The sequence below is a fragment of the Sus scrofa genome, chromosome 5 (assembly GCF_054392235.1).
Source record: "Sus scrofa isolate SSC_HxYL_T2T_F1_AM1 chromosome 5, Sscrofa_HxYL_maternal_Yorkshire_Landrace_v2.0, whole genome shotgun sequence".
NCBI classification, from domain to species: domain Eukaryota; kingdom Metazoa; phylum Chordata; class Mammalia; order Artiodactyla; family Suidae; genus Sus; species Sus scrofa.
This window is the reverse complement of record NC_139387.1, coordinates 81,130,717-81,145,359: the sequence shown is the minus strand read 5'-3', so window position 1 is coordinate 81,145,359 and position 14,643 is coordinate 81,130,717. Positions and strand designations below refer to the sequence as shown.

The 14,643-nt window shown below is 39.4% G+C and overlaps 1 long non-coding RNA gene across 9 annotated transcripts in view; it reads right to left on the bottom strand.

Moving 5' to 3' along the window:
* LOC106510382 (uncharacterized) overlaps positions 1–14,643 on the bottom strand; it is a 331,715-nt gene that overhangs the window by 189,477 nt on the left and 127,595 nt on the right. For all 9 annotated transcript variants that reach the window (XR_014804071.1, XR_014804072.1, XR_014804073.1 and 6 more), the window contains exon 3: positions 7,516–7,658. This is a non-coding gene — a long non-coding RNA (uncharacterized LOC106510382). The remainder of the gene's footprint in view (positions 1–7,515; positions 7,659–14,643) is intronic.

The following is a 14,643-nucleotide window of genomic DNA, read 5'->3' as shown; positions in this document are numbered from 1 at the left end:
ATGTGATGCTCTGTGCATTTTCTCACCCAAGATCTTCATAATCATCTTACTTTTCTTCTCTTTAACAATTTTCCTCATCCAATTTGGTGTTCACATTATTTTGCAAAAATGATGATTTAACTATGAAAGAGCAGGAATTCAGTGGTGATCTAAGCCTCATATTTAGAAACACAAAGGAAAACACCAAAAGAAATATCTGAGTTGAAAATGTTGGCCCTGGGGAGTAAGAATCTAGTGCATGAAAGAAGGAAAGAAGGAAAGAGGGAAAGAAGGCTGCTGTGTTTTACTCCAAATGAGCTAATATTGGTAAAGTACTTAGTAGAGCGTCTGAAGGATAAGAAGAGCAGTCTTAGTGTTTGACAAATAAAGGAATAAGTAAATGAATGATAAATGAATAAAATTTTATGGTAAGTCTAGTAGAACTCTTTCTCTGTTTAATTTGTGTATGTGAATATATTTACATATAAATTTTTGATTGGATTAAAGTTAATCTTAAAAAGTGTCTGAGAAATGAACAAAATGTGGTAATAATGCCCTGACGTTATTATATCATATTTTTCAAGATGGAAAATAACCCACGTTTGTAGCTTTATCTTGTCATTCCTTCTCCAAACACCTTATTGAAATGCCCTCACAAATCACCCTTTCCCTCACATGCTGTGCATCTTTATATTTCTCTGCTCTTCCCATGCCACTTTTGATGCCTTTAATGTTCTCTTAAAACTCCACCCCAGTCCCCATTCTGCAATCTCTACCTTCAACTAAAGCTTGGAAAACTCCTGTAAAGAGTTTATAGAAGTCAAATATCAATCACGTCAGCCCTCCTGAAGCTTCCCTCTCTCCTCCAAGCAGAATTAGTCCCTCTACCCATCCTATTAATCTGTAATTATTTCTACAGATGTTTCTGCCCTATGAATCTATGCACTTCTCATGAGCAGCATCTCCTTCTCAGGCACCTTTATACACTAGGCATTGCCTGGTACTTATGTTTCTAATAAATATTGAATGAATGAACGAGGAATGCTGAATAAGTCACAGTACAAGTAAAGTGACAAGAAATATACACAGGATATAATGACACGTCACCAAGCCGGCTGACAACAGCCATCCTCAAACACGACAGTGATATTTTCCAAAAGATTTACCACTATCAAGGTCTCTTTTACCCACTGTCAAAAACATCAGCAATTTCTGGGATTATAAACATTTTCCTACATTTTAAAAATTGTCTTCTCTCTCCAAGACTACTGTGGATATACATTTTTTTCAAATGGCTTATTTATCTTTTGGAACTTAAAAAAAAAAAAAGATCCATACAAGAGAGTGCTGCTGGAAATTCCACTAAATGTGTATATATGTGCATGCACACGTGTGTATTCCTATTTTAACTAGTCTCTCTGGTGTTTCCAGAAAACTTTCATAAATTGCACCTAAACCTGAAACTAAACAAAGGAGATCAGTGTAGATGATGATTGCTGACTTTCGACACCTTTAAAATGAGGTCATCCATGTAAGAATTAGAAATCATAGGTCAACTTTGCCCTCAGCAGCAATCTAGGGCAAGAAAGTTAGTACTATTTTTCTATCTCCACAAACCTTTCTCAGACTTTTTTTTTACTAATCCATGCCAAAATATTTTCTACTTAATCTCTTTTGTCTTAAATTCATAATCTGCTCCAGCTATAAGAAGATGAACTGTCTCCTGGTTTCACATCTCCTTTATTATTATTTTAACCAGCAGTGGCCAAGACAGTACATGCCCTTCACATACACTGTAGGGTCAGGCTGCACACTTTTAACTCCTAATTAGACTGGCCTGACTCTTTCACCCTTCATGAGCAAACAGATAAAGATCTGAATGAAGTAGGCGAGGATGTTTAAATGCTCAAAGTATCTGGATTAAAACAAATGTCAATATTGTATTAGTTAGGAAGAGTTTTGTCTGAGCAGATCCTCAAAGTATTTGCAGATTGCCCAATATATTTATGTAGCTAGGTATTGAGGACTATTTGATTAGTCAACAAACACTTCTTGAGCAACTTCTGTGCCTAGACACCGTGTTAGAAATTAAGATTATAATCATGAGTAAGACCTGTGAAATCCACAGTCCGGTGACAGAGAAAAATACAGATTAGACAACCACAATGCTGGTGGTAAGAATGATATTAGATGTTTTGTGGGGCACTTAGGGGGAACAGTTAACTCAGTTTCAGCAAATAAAGACATCTTCCCAAAGAGATAATGTTTTAAGTTAAGGACTGAAAGATGTGTAGGAAGTTGAAGGTGGGAATGAGGAGGTAGCAGGAAGTTCTAGAAAAAGAGAACATTATGTTCAAAAACCTGAAGGCAAAAGAATGTGTCCCTTTGGGGAAAAAAGCAACTAATTCAGTATGGCTGATGCATCGGGATAAGGGTAGGAAGGAAGGGGAGCTCAGCTAGAGAAGGAAGCAGGCACCTCTGCAGGAAGGGTCTATCCTGCAGGAGATGGAAAGCCACGGACAGCTCTGGGTAGACTGATGCATGATATTTGTTTTTCAAAAGAAAAAAAAAAATCACTCCTGTGCACTAAAGAACAGACGATGGGAGGAGACAAAACAAACCAGAGATGTCTTCAGTTTTCCAGGGAGAACAAAAGGGGACCTCGAATGGGGAGGGACAGTGGCTATGACACTGGACAGATGTGCAATATTATTAATGATGGAGAATAAGCAAGAGTTGGTGATTGTTGAGGCAACTGATGAGCATGAGGGAGAGCAGGTATTCTGCATAAGTTCCAGGTTATTGCTTGGGCATCTAGGTACCATTCATTCGTCTTTGCAATGATGGGGAGAGGGGAGGATTTGGAGTTCCTGGGAGGTATGCAAGCAGGCATGTTTAGTAGGTATTCTGGGGTTGTGGTATGGTGTTCCCTCCAGAGAGCTCTCTGGGCAGCGATTAAAGACTGGAATCATCTGCATGTACGTGGCAATTTATGTCTCTGATTCCCTGAGCATCAGAGTTGAAAACGGTGCCAATTCCAAGACATGAGTTATGTTTATAAAGTACATATTCGTCAAGTTTCTTTCAGTAGCTCTCAGTTGTTTTCAAACGCCTCCCCTAAAGACACACCACAGATACTCAATAGTAATACTTTTCCCCAAAGACCAACAATAGCATACTCAATTTAAGTACCTTTATCTGCAAAGCACTGTGCTGGTTTGGGGGCTGCAGAGATGAATATCAGACACTGCCTTGGAAGTACTCAGTGCAGCCGGGTTGACAGGTAAAAATAATTAGAGCACTGTCATTGAGATAATCAAGGTACTAGAAAAGCAAGGAGAAGAAAGCCTAGAACAATCAGGGAAGGCTTCAAGAAAGTGGAGGCTTTGGAGATGAATCTTAGAAGTGAGTTCCTCAGGCAGCTCAGATAACAGGCTTGGGGCAGCGAAGAAAAAGCCTCCAAGAACACAAAACAGTCTTGCACTTTTAACATCTAGTAAACATCAGGCAGTTCAGGATGCTGGGGAGGAAGCAAGATATAGGAGGCCACATCATAAATGACCTTGTGTGCCATAGTAGGGAGCAGAAGGAAGAACGTCTATTGGGAAGCTGCAAAGTTCCACATGAAAAATTCAGTGTGAACCAAGATGGAGGCTGGAGGACCTGACTTTGAAAGCTGACCCCACTGCTGACTTTTTGACCTTAAACTCCAACAAGCATGACACTGATGATAACCTTTACTCCTTGCGTATCACCAGGGAGAAGGAAAGGATGTTTGTGCAAGTGTGTGCACACAAGCATGTGTGTGTACATGTAAGCTGGTTAACTGTACAGAAAGGACAGTTGCTTTCATTTCTACAGGGAACTATCCCTGTAGAGAACCAAATTCAAGATACTACAACTGGATAATGACCCACATCTTCCCCCACCCACCACGCCCAGAGGGCTTGTGTTACTCAAAACCAATGTTCTTAAGCACTCCACAGTTGGTTTCAAATGGTGGATATTTTAATCACCTCAAAAATGGGGGAGGATATTGAATGATTACTTAGCAAAAAAAAAAAAAAAGAAACCAAAATTAAGTATATTGGGTGGCAAGTACCATTAGGAAATTTAAAAGCGCTTTTCCATAGTCGTGGCTTCATTTCCAAAGGAGGCAACTGGAAAATCTCAAGCAAGTATCCACAGAAAATATAAATCTATGTATGTTTTACAGTTAGTACAAATAGCATCAATTGTCTTTACTAGAACTTCCATGTGTAATGTTATTTGATGATCTTTTACCTTTCCCAAGAAGTTCATCTCATCCTATCAGTTAGATTCTGAAAAGTCACCAATGTTGAAAATAAACACACACACACACACACACATATATATTCTCCCCAGTTCAAAAACAGATGTGCCTCTCTCTTATGCTGCTACCAGCAACTTCTCCCAGGCTTTATGCTTTTCTGCCCTTTCCTCACTGGAGCTGGTGTTTACCCTCAAGCTGACATTTCAACATCAACCCACCAGGTGTCCACAATCCTCTCTCCTGTGACACTCCTGTAGCAGATGGTGCAAATGGCCTGGCACATATATTCTGATTCATTGCAAAAACCAAACTGCCAGACTGCTGACGAGTTTGGCAAAAAAGAGAAAGTTGTTGCTAAAAAAAAAAAAAAAAAAAAACTATTATGAATTATCCTTCATGTGGTGACTTTGGACTTGTCCCTGCTTAAAGATGATTAGTAATTTATTTAACCAGATTAAATAAAAGCTTTCAGAGGAGTTCTCTGTTTGAAAAGATGGCCATAGATGACAAGAATTTGCTTGCACAGAACACTAGGACCAATAAGAAGTCAGAATAAAATTATACCAAGAGCAACACATTAAAAGAATTTTTTCTTTTTTTACTTAACAGCATGGGGATAGCAAAATTTTGTTTTGGTTTAGGGGGTGGGTTTTTTGGGGGAAGGTCTTTTTTACTTCCTGATACTACTCCAAAATGTCTAACACGAAACTGATTTTTAATAATATTGTTAGTCTGTAATATTAAAAAAATATTTTCCAAAATTATTTTATAAGGTAGTTATTTTATACAAAGTGCTTCTCACTTTTTGACACTTTGGAAATGTAATGGAATTCTACCAGGTAAACAACGCAAATACATACACATCCAAATGTTTACTTTCAAGAGTTAATGCATCAGGATATAATCCCTTTTATCATTTCCACTATCGTAGTCTAATATTACACTGGATTATTTTGAGGTCTGCCATCTCGCAGTCCTTCTACTGGGATTTCTGATGCCTCCCTATCTAGGTTCAACCATACCATTTCTTACCCCATGCTTCAGTCATAAGCCGGAGAGTTCTGGAATGAGTCGTAATGCAAGAAACATGGGGATGTCTAGATGCAGTGTCCTCCAACCCTTGGTCATAAGGCCCATCTTCTATTACTAGGCTCCTGACTTGGGACTCCTCCCCTCCTGGGGGGATCCTGGCCAGCCACTTGCCAGGGAAATCAGAGCTTTATAGCACATACTGCAATATGAAGGCCTACTCCTAATTTCCTTTACCCAAAGTGGCTGGTGGCATGCACCATAGCTGATCACCAGGGATAAAGAGAAAATCTTACATAAATAAATAAATACATACATACATACATACATACATACATAAATGGAAATATAAGTTATGTAAAAATGAAACAGTTAAGAATGACAGCAGATTTCTCATCAGAATTAGTGCTAGTGAGAAAAGAATATAGCAGCATTTTTAAGGTACTGAAAAAAAAAACTGTCAACTTAGAATTCTGTGAAAGCGACTTTCAAAACCAAAAAATGAAACATTTTTTCAGATATATAAAAATTGAAAGATTATATCCCCTGCCAACCTACACTGCAAGAAATGTTAAAGGAAGTCCTTCTAGCAGAAAGAAAATTATAAGAGATGAAATACAGATTTATAACAGACACTAGGAATGGTAGCACATGGTAAACATATAAGATTGTTATCATTAATTAAACATTTTGAAAAGGTGACTGATGGTTGACCAAAGGTAATAACAACATAACATATATAAAAGTAATATATATGCCAATAAAAACACAAAGGTTGGAAAGGGATAAGTGGAAGTTCACTATTGAAAGGTTCTTTTACAATTTATACAGTGGTTTAATGTCACTTGAAATAAAACTCGGGTAAATTAAAGATATAACGTAAATAAAAAAAAACTACTGAAAAAGTAGAGTTACAGTTAATAAGTCAGCTAATGAGATAAAATAGAACCTTAAAATTTTAATCCAAAAGGCAGAAAAAGGGAACAGAGAAAACAAAGAATAGGTAAGACAAATAGCAAGATAAATTTAAATCTAATCATATTAATAATCTCATTAAATGTAAATGGTCTAAATACCTCCAAGTAAAGGCAGAGACTATCAAATTAGATAAAAAGCAAGACCCAATTTTATGCCCATACAAGAAATGTGCTTTACATATAAAGCCACATACTCATTAAAAATAAAGGGTTGGAGGAATTCCTGTTGTGGCTCGGTGAATTAAGAACCCAACATAGTATCTGTGAGGATGCGGGTTGGATCCCTGGCCTCAATCAATGAGTTAAGGATCCAGCATTGCTGCACAACTTGGCTCTGGCATTGCTGTGGCTGTGGCATAAGCTGGCAGCTGCAGCTCCAAGTAGACTTCTAGCCCATGAACTTCTATATGCTGCAGGTGTGACCTTAAAAAGAAAAAATAATAATAAATAAAATAAAGGGTTGGAAAATGCTAACACAAATTGAAAGATTTCAGAGCAAAGACTATTACTGATAAAGAAGTTTCTTCATAATAATAAAGGGTTAATCCACCATCAAGTGCATAAAGGTTTAAGAAACTAGTAAAAGAACTTCAGCATGAAGAAAAACAGAATTGCAGGAAGAAATAGGCAGATTCATGATTACAAAGTTTTCAATACACGTCTCCCAGTAATTGATAAAAATAGACAGAAAAAGCATAAGATTATAGAAGACACTATCAACATACTCGACATAATTGGCATATATAAAACACTCCAACAAAAGTGTATAAATTCTTTTCTAATGCACAAGAAAATTTTCCAAGAAGGATTATATTATGGGCCATAAAACAAGTCTCAATAAATTAAGAGGTTTTAATTAATAGAAAATATATTGTCTGACCAGAATGGAATTAAATTAGAAGCTGATAACTTAAAATTGAATGGGCAATTTCCAAATACGAGAAGATGAAATAATACACTTCTAAACAACCCACAGGTTATAGAAGAAATCAAAAGGGAAATTAGAAATTATTGTCAACTGAATTAAGATGAGGACATAACATATCAATATTTGGGAGGTGCTACCAAAGAACTATTCATAGAGAAATTTATATCATTAAATTATACATTAGATATAACAGCAAAACTATCTCTATAGATGAAAATATTAACAAATTCAACTTCATCAAAATTAATGTCTGGGGTTTTTGGGGGGGGGGGGGTTTGTTTGTTTGGTTTTTTTTTTTTTGGCCTCACCTGTGGCATGTTGAAGTTCCCAGGCCAGGGATCAAACATCAAACACACACGACAGTTGTTGCCTGCACCACAGCTGTGGAAACACTGGATCCTTCATCCATGATGCCAAAAGGGAACTTCCAGTGTCTGCACTTTTAAAGATACTGTTAAGAGAATGAAAAGACAAGCAACAGAATGAAAAAAAAAATTGCAAATCATGTATTTGACAAAGGACTTGGACCAAAGTAAACAAATAACTCTCAAAACTTGATAATAAAAGAGGAACCCATTTTTTTAAAGGCATTATTTGAACACGCACATTACCAGAGAAGTCTTATATGAGGTAAATAAACTCCTGAAAAGATGCTCTATATCATTAGTCATTAGAGAAATACAAAATGCCATGATGAAACAGTGATACACATCTGACTGAGTGACTAAAATTAATAAGTCTGACCATAAAAAGTGCTTGAGGACATAGAAGAACTGCAACTCTGACACATTACCAGTAAGCATGTTAAATTGTGCGATTATTTTGGAAAACAGCTTAGCACTAAATGACCCAGCTATTCCACTCATAAGTATTTACCCATGAGAAAAAAAAAAATATATATATATATATATGCCCATACCAAGACTTGCTCATGAATGCTTCTAGCATATTCATTTTAAGAACCAAAACCTAGGAACATCTCATGTCCTCATAAGTACAATCCACTGCCTCTCTTTGAAACTCCTACAGTAAGGTTGGCAAATGGAGATGTTTCCAGCTAAACCTCAAAATGAGGCTCTTTTTTTGTTTGTTTTTGTTTTTTGTTTGCTTTTTAGGGCCGCACCCATGGTATATGGAGGTTCTCGGCCTAGGGGTCTAATTGGAGCTATAGCAGCCACTCTACACCACAGCCACAGCAATGCAGGATCAAAGCCGCATCTGTGACCTACACCACAGCTCACGGCAACGCCGGATCCTTAACCCACTGAGCAAAGCCAGGGATCCAACCTGCGTCCTCATGGAGGCTAGTCAGATTCGTTAACCACTGAGCCATGAGAGGAACTCCAAGGCTCTTGATTTTTTTATGTCAAGTAGAAACATTATCTTGAATCAGCCCAAATAATGAAATTTTTCTAGGATGTTATAGACAGACCCTTGTACTAAATGAGATATTTTTTTTAAAAGGGCTCAGCCTGTGTTGAATTGTATTCCTTTGTTCCTTTTTTTCCAACTCCATGGAATGTTAAATGAATGAATAATCAAAAATTCTTTGACTTAGCTAAATAGCCGATGAGATGGATATGTCAATAAAAGTTAATAATTAAGAGCACAGGCATTGAAATTGGTCAGGTTCAAATTCCAGCTCTGTCAATGGACAATTCACTTCGTTCATCTCAGCCTCTTTGCTCATCTTTAAAATGGAGTTATAAATATTTCCTTCAGTGAGCTTCCACCAGGATTAGATAACAAAAGACAGGCGTTGCATTTATTGTGGTGACTAGAGCATGATGAGAGAGAGTGAGAAAGAGGCATAAGACGAAGGTAGAATATTAGACGGGGGTGGGGGACATATCTCTGGTCCAAAGTAGGTGCCATCAATAGTCTTCAATGCAAGAAGAAAAGTTAAAGAACAAGAGTAGGAATAGGTGTTTGTCTTGACCATAAGCACTCAAAACAAAAACTGACATGAATATTTTTATCCTCCTTTGGAATAACAGATATCTTAGGAAGAATAACCCTGCCAAGATGAACCCTTGGCTACTATCATCAATACTGAAATGTTAGCATACCTTCTTATCAGAGAACAAAACACCTATTCGGAGGGCCCCTGTGAAATATGCCAACTGGACCTTACAGCCTAGACACTCACAGTTCTACTGTCTCCTAGACTCCTTCACCTGCTCCTCCACAGACACCCCAAATGCAGGGTGTCCAGCCCCAAATCATTCACTCTCCATACCTCCTCAGTCACCACCCCACCACACACCTCCTTCTTCTCGTGTATTCTCTACCTCCCTTGTGGCTTTACCGTGACAGTGATGAGGTTCCCATGACAGAAATGTGGGGGTCATCCAGACTTTCTCCTTGTCCCCCACATTCGACTGTATCTCCAAATGCAGTCCATTCCCCATCTAACTCTGTCTTCTCTGTCTGTTTCATCATGTTTTCTATTTCTCGGTTATAGAAGGTACATGACATATGAGTGATAGCTTCCTAATTGGTCTCCCTCTGTCCTATCTTGTCCTCTTCTAAATCACCTATGCAAGGCTCGCAAATATCTCTCCAAATTACAAGGACGACCAAGTGACTCTTCTAATGAAATCCTTTAATGCTCTCCCATTTTCTACAAGATAAACACAAGCTCCTTAATCACCTAAAAACTTCTTCCTGATATGGCTTTTTCTTGAATCTCCAGCCACTAGGCTATGGTACCCTCACCCTCACATCTTTATGCTCCAGAAACAGTACATTTCTAATAACTATAACACTCACATCTGTGCTTTGGACATGCAATTCTTTCTGCTTAGAAAGCCCCCTTCCACCTCCTTTTGTCCACCTAATGAACCGAATGGAGTCTTCCATGACACACACCCTGCAGTGGTCACCACATAAAGTTTATAGCCCTCGTGTTGATGTGTGTACTGTTGCCTGTATCATGCTATTCTATCTGCCTTTGCTTCCATGATTTCCTATCACATTTACTGCCAACACCTCAAACTTAGAAGCTGTGCTTTATTCATGCGTATGGCATCAGTCCCTAATCCAGTGCCTGGCATACGCTGAGTTTAATCTGTCTTAATCCAATGTGACTGTTTACGGACCCTTGATTCTCTTCCTGTGTATACAGATAATTTTTCAGGATCTATTCTGGGAATTTCTATATGCCCTGATTATGCTGCTTATTGGAAGTCCACCGTGAATTAAAATGTTTTCTTCATTTCGAAACAGAAGAATAAAGTGGCTGAGAATTTGGAAAGGGGGCCTGGAGTCAGACATCAGGGCAAGTGCACTGCAGAGCTGAAGATGATGGGATGGAACTGGGTGATGCCCATTCCAGCATTGTCAATGTGGCAGGCAACGGAAGGGGGAATCCAGAACTCACTGGTGTCCATGCTGGGGAGGCTATAAATCAGTCTTGGCACCCCCTCTGCCAGGTGGTGCCCTTCATCATGAAAGAGGCTCTGTCAGGATGAGTCAAATGTTTACTGCATTGAGTCAGCAGCACCAGCCCTTCCATGTCAGTACTCAACTAAATGTTAACAACACATCATTAACAAACAGCAAAACCCATCTGTCTCCTCGTGACATCCAGCATCAAACTGGAGAACATGCAAAGCCAACTCTCTGAAATCCAGTGAGACTGGGAAAGCACTGATGGTTTCCCGAATCTGCATTACTGCACCCCACAATTACCTAATTAATTGATTTGTTTAAGGGCTCCAAAACTTAATCTCTTCCTGCTAACTTTAAACATCTCTTCTACCTACGTGTTTTTTGCCTTGTATGTGAAACTGCCTTTCTTCTCTCACTATGAAATCAGAAGGAGAAAAAATTTCCCTTAAGTTTACCAACAAAAGCAAAAACAAACAAAGAAAAAAAGCTAAAATGTACTAGTGCAGAACTGTCCTTGACGGCAAAACAGCGAGCAGCATGTCACAGTATAATGCTGTATGAATGACATGCAAATTTCTCATGTGATGGGCGCTGACTTTAAGAAATTTTCTCTCAATGAGAAGCTCTCTCTCTCCACTGAAAAACTCAGTCCAAGATTACAGAGAGCCCAGTGTGCTGTGGCTGAACCGGAAGCTCTGTCCTCACTAACAAATATAGTCCAAACGTTTAGAGAACCCAGTAGAATGAGGTTTCCCTTGTGACAATGAGGAAATTTCCCAGAATGGAGGGCATCCTCTATGATGGAAAACTCAATTCTGTTTTCAGATGGTGTGGTCTCATTCATTCCACTATCACTGAATCAGAGAGCTGTTCATTTGAGTCAATTTTCTGTCCCACCTTGCACAAATCACATTTCTGTTTCTCCCATTTCAGCAGAATACATTTTCTGTGTGTGTGTCTTTTTAGGGCCGCACCTGTGGCATATGGAGGTTCTCAGGCTAGGGGTCGAATCAGAGCTACAGCTGCCGGCCTACACCACAGCCACAGCCACAGCAACTCGGGATCCAAGCTGCGTCTGTGACCTACACCACAGCTCATGGCAACGCCGGATCCTTAACCCACTGAGCGAGGCCAGGGATTGAACCCACAACCTCGTGGCTCCTAGTCGGATTCATTAACCACTGAGTCGTAAGGGGAGCTCCCTCACACTTCTTTGTTTCCACTGAGCCACAATGGGAACTTCACAGCAGTCCTTTACTTGAAATTAAATCCCTGCATCCAGACAATAGAATATTACTCAGTTCTAAAAAGAAACGACCAATCAAGTTGTGAAAAGACACGGAGAAACCTTCAATGCATATTACTAAGTGAAAGAAGACACTCAAAAAAGGCTGTCCATAGTATGATTCCAACTTATGATCTTATGGAAAAGGCAAAATTTTGGAGACAGTAACAGGATCATTAGTTGTCAGAGGGGAAGGGAGAGGAAGGAATGAAAAGGCAAAACACACAGGATTTTAAGTCAGTGAAACCATTCCATGTGATAAACTCCTGGTGGATGTGTCATTATAGATTTGCCCAAGCCCTCAGAATATATAACACCAAGAATGAACCATAATGTGAACTGTGGACTTTGGGTGATGATGAGGGGTCAAGGGAGATTCAACCATGGGAACAAAGGCACCACTTTGGTGAAGGGTGTTGATAGCGGGGGTGGGGGCTGCCCGTGCACTGGGCCAGGGACTATGTAAGAAATGCTCTGTACTTTCTGCTCAGATTTACCGTAAAGCTACACTGCTCTAGAAAAAATAAAGTTTATTAATTTCGAAAGATGAATACCTGATGAAGAGGCTGATCCAGGGCTTATACAGAAGGATAGTTTTTCTTTTTTATTGGGCCATTCCAAAGTCTGTCTATACAGAAGAGTCTTAAAGTATCTCTTTAGGTTTTTATCTTTTAATTGGGATCATCTCTCTGATACTTGGTCCCAGGCAACTCAGATGAGACCGAAGGCTGAACTAAGGATGCTGCAGTCATAACTTGCTGACTTGCCCTCCTTTATCAGAGGATGCTGGATTTCCAAAGAGAACAAACATAATGGGATCCAATTTTAATCAGTGTCGTTGTTGCTGCCTTGGTCCCAAACTTTTACATTTTATTCACAGATATCAATTTCAAGGAAAATAAATTGTAGTGAATGAACAACACAATAAAACACTCTTAGACCACTACACACTACGCATTAGTCGCCATAGATAACCTTATTTAAAGTGTATGTGGCCCTCAAAAATGCAGGCATCCTTCATATTAACATGAACTGCATAAAGGCAAAACAGTTTCTTGCTTCTCTTCCTTCTCCAGCTTCTTGCGGTATCATCAGCCAGCTTGCTCTTTTCTCCAACACTTAATCCTGGCCCGCACTTAGTTGTACCATAAACCCTTAGACTTTTAATAAACTCTAAAATTAACCAGAAAGCTTTAAGATAAATTGCTATTGAAAGCATAGCGTGATTTAAAAAAAAAAAAAAAAAAAAAAAAAAAAAAAAAAAAGTCTTCTAAGTAGATCTTGGGGGAAACAAACGCAAGCCAAATTTGCAAGATTTTCAGAGAGTTTGCAAATGATGTCTTTTCCAGCATTGGGAACATGATGCTGCCTGTCTCTCCAAACTGCACTGGTGGGGGGCCGTCCTATGAAAGAGAGCAGGGAGCACCCATGCTGTTTCTATGTTGCCAGCAAAGATTTCCTAATGATTTCTCCTCGCGTCCTTGGGTTTTGCAGCTTTCATTTGCTCAGTTAGGGTGGAGCCCTGTTTCCCCTCTGGCAGTGAGTTATACAGCTCTCAGGCAATAAAGCCTGGGACCTCCCTGACTGCAGAGCCCCCTGCCTGTTTGATGGCCCTCTCGGTTTTCCAGTCTTAATCAGTCCCACCCCATCCCCCAACCCCCCAGCATGGACACATACATCTTACATTACATGTTCTCTCTTGTAAAAACAGATGCAAAGTGCTGTCCTACAATGGATTAAACCAACCCTATCTCCACCCTACCTCTGTGCACAGAGATTTTTTCATAGCCAGGTACCCTGGAAACAAAAAACCGTAAATGTTCAGAAACCAGCCCTGGTACATTAGCTGCAGGCTGAGTGCTTTGGTTTGAGTGCTTGTTTTATAATTAATTTGTGTCTCTGGCACTAACCCAAGTGCTTATGAAAAGTAAATTATATTAACATTTTATCTTCATGTTGCTACCCTATCTGCTGTGTTATTTGGCACCATGGGGGAAGCCCATGCTGGTTTCATACTGACAGGAAGCTTTCTGAGCTGGTACCATAGGTGGTCTCACACCTGCTTGTGGAGCCAGAGCACCAGCAGCTGTTATTCTAAGACCTGATTGGAGTAGGTTGAATTTTGTTGACACATTTCCACGGGTGCCATTTATGAGGTAATGTTTGTGGCTTGAGACCTTGTGAATTGCTCTGAACATGATTGAAGAAATCAAAATTTCACAGCATCATCAAACAACTTTCTTTCCCCCCTCAGGAAGAATACACACACCCACAAGATCCTCCCATGTTTAAATTTAGGCATAAAACCAAAGCCCCCCCCCCCAAAAAAAGAGTACATTAAAAAATGAAGCACGACCATGTCCTTGCCTCTACCTCATATATTTTCAGCCTAAATATTCCCGGGCAGTTGGCAACTTGTGCCTGTGCCAGACCACCCCACCCTCCACCACCTACCCCCAACCCCTGCCAACCTGTTCATATGCCCTGGGTTTTCCACCTTCCAAGAGTGCGCATTCATTTGATACACACGCAGTGAGGATGGAATAAATGACTTCTCCAAAACGGAAATGATCCAACAAAAACCAATAAATCAAAGCTACAACCATTCTGACTAGTATCTAAGGTAGATGCCTACAATGAATTGAATGCATACTCCTGTAGAAGACTGACAATGGATCCCCAAACAAGCAGTGAAAAATCTCTCAATGCCTGATATGTTTAAGCCAAGCTACATAATGTGAACTGCACTGTAAATTGT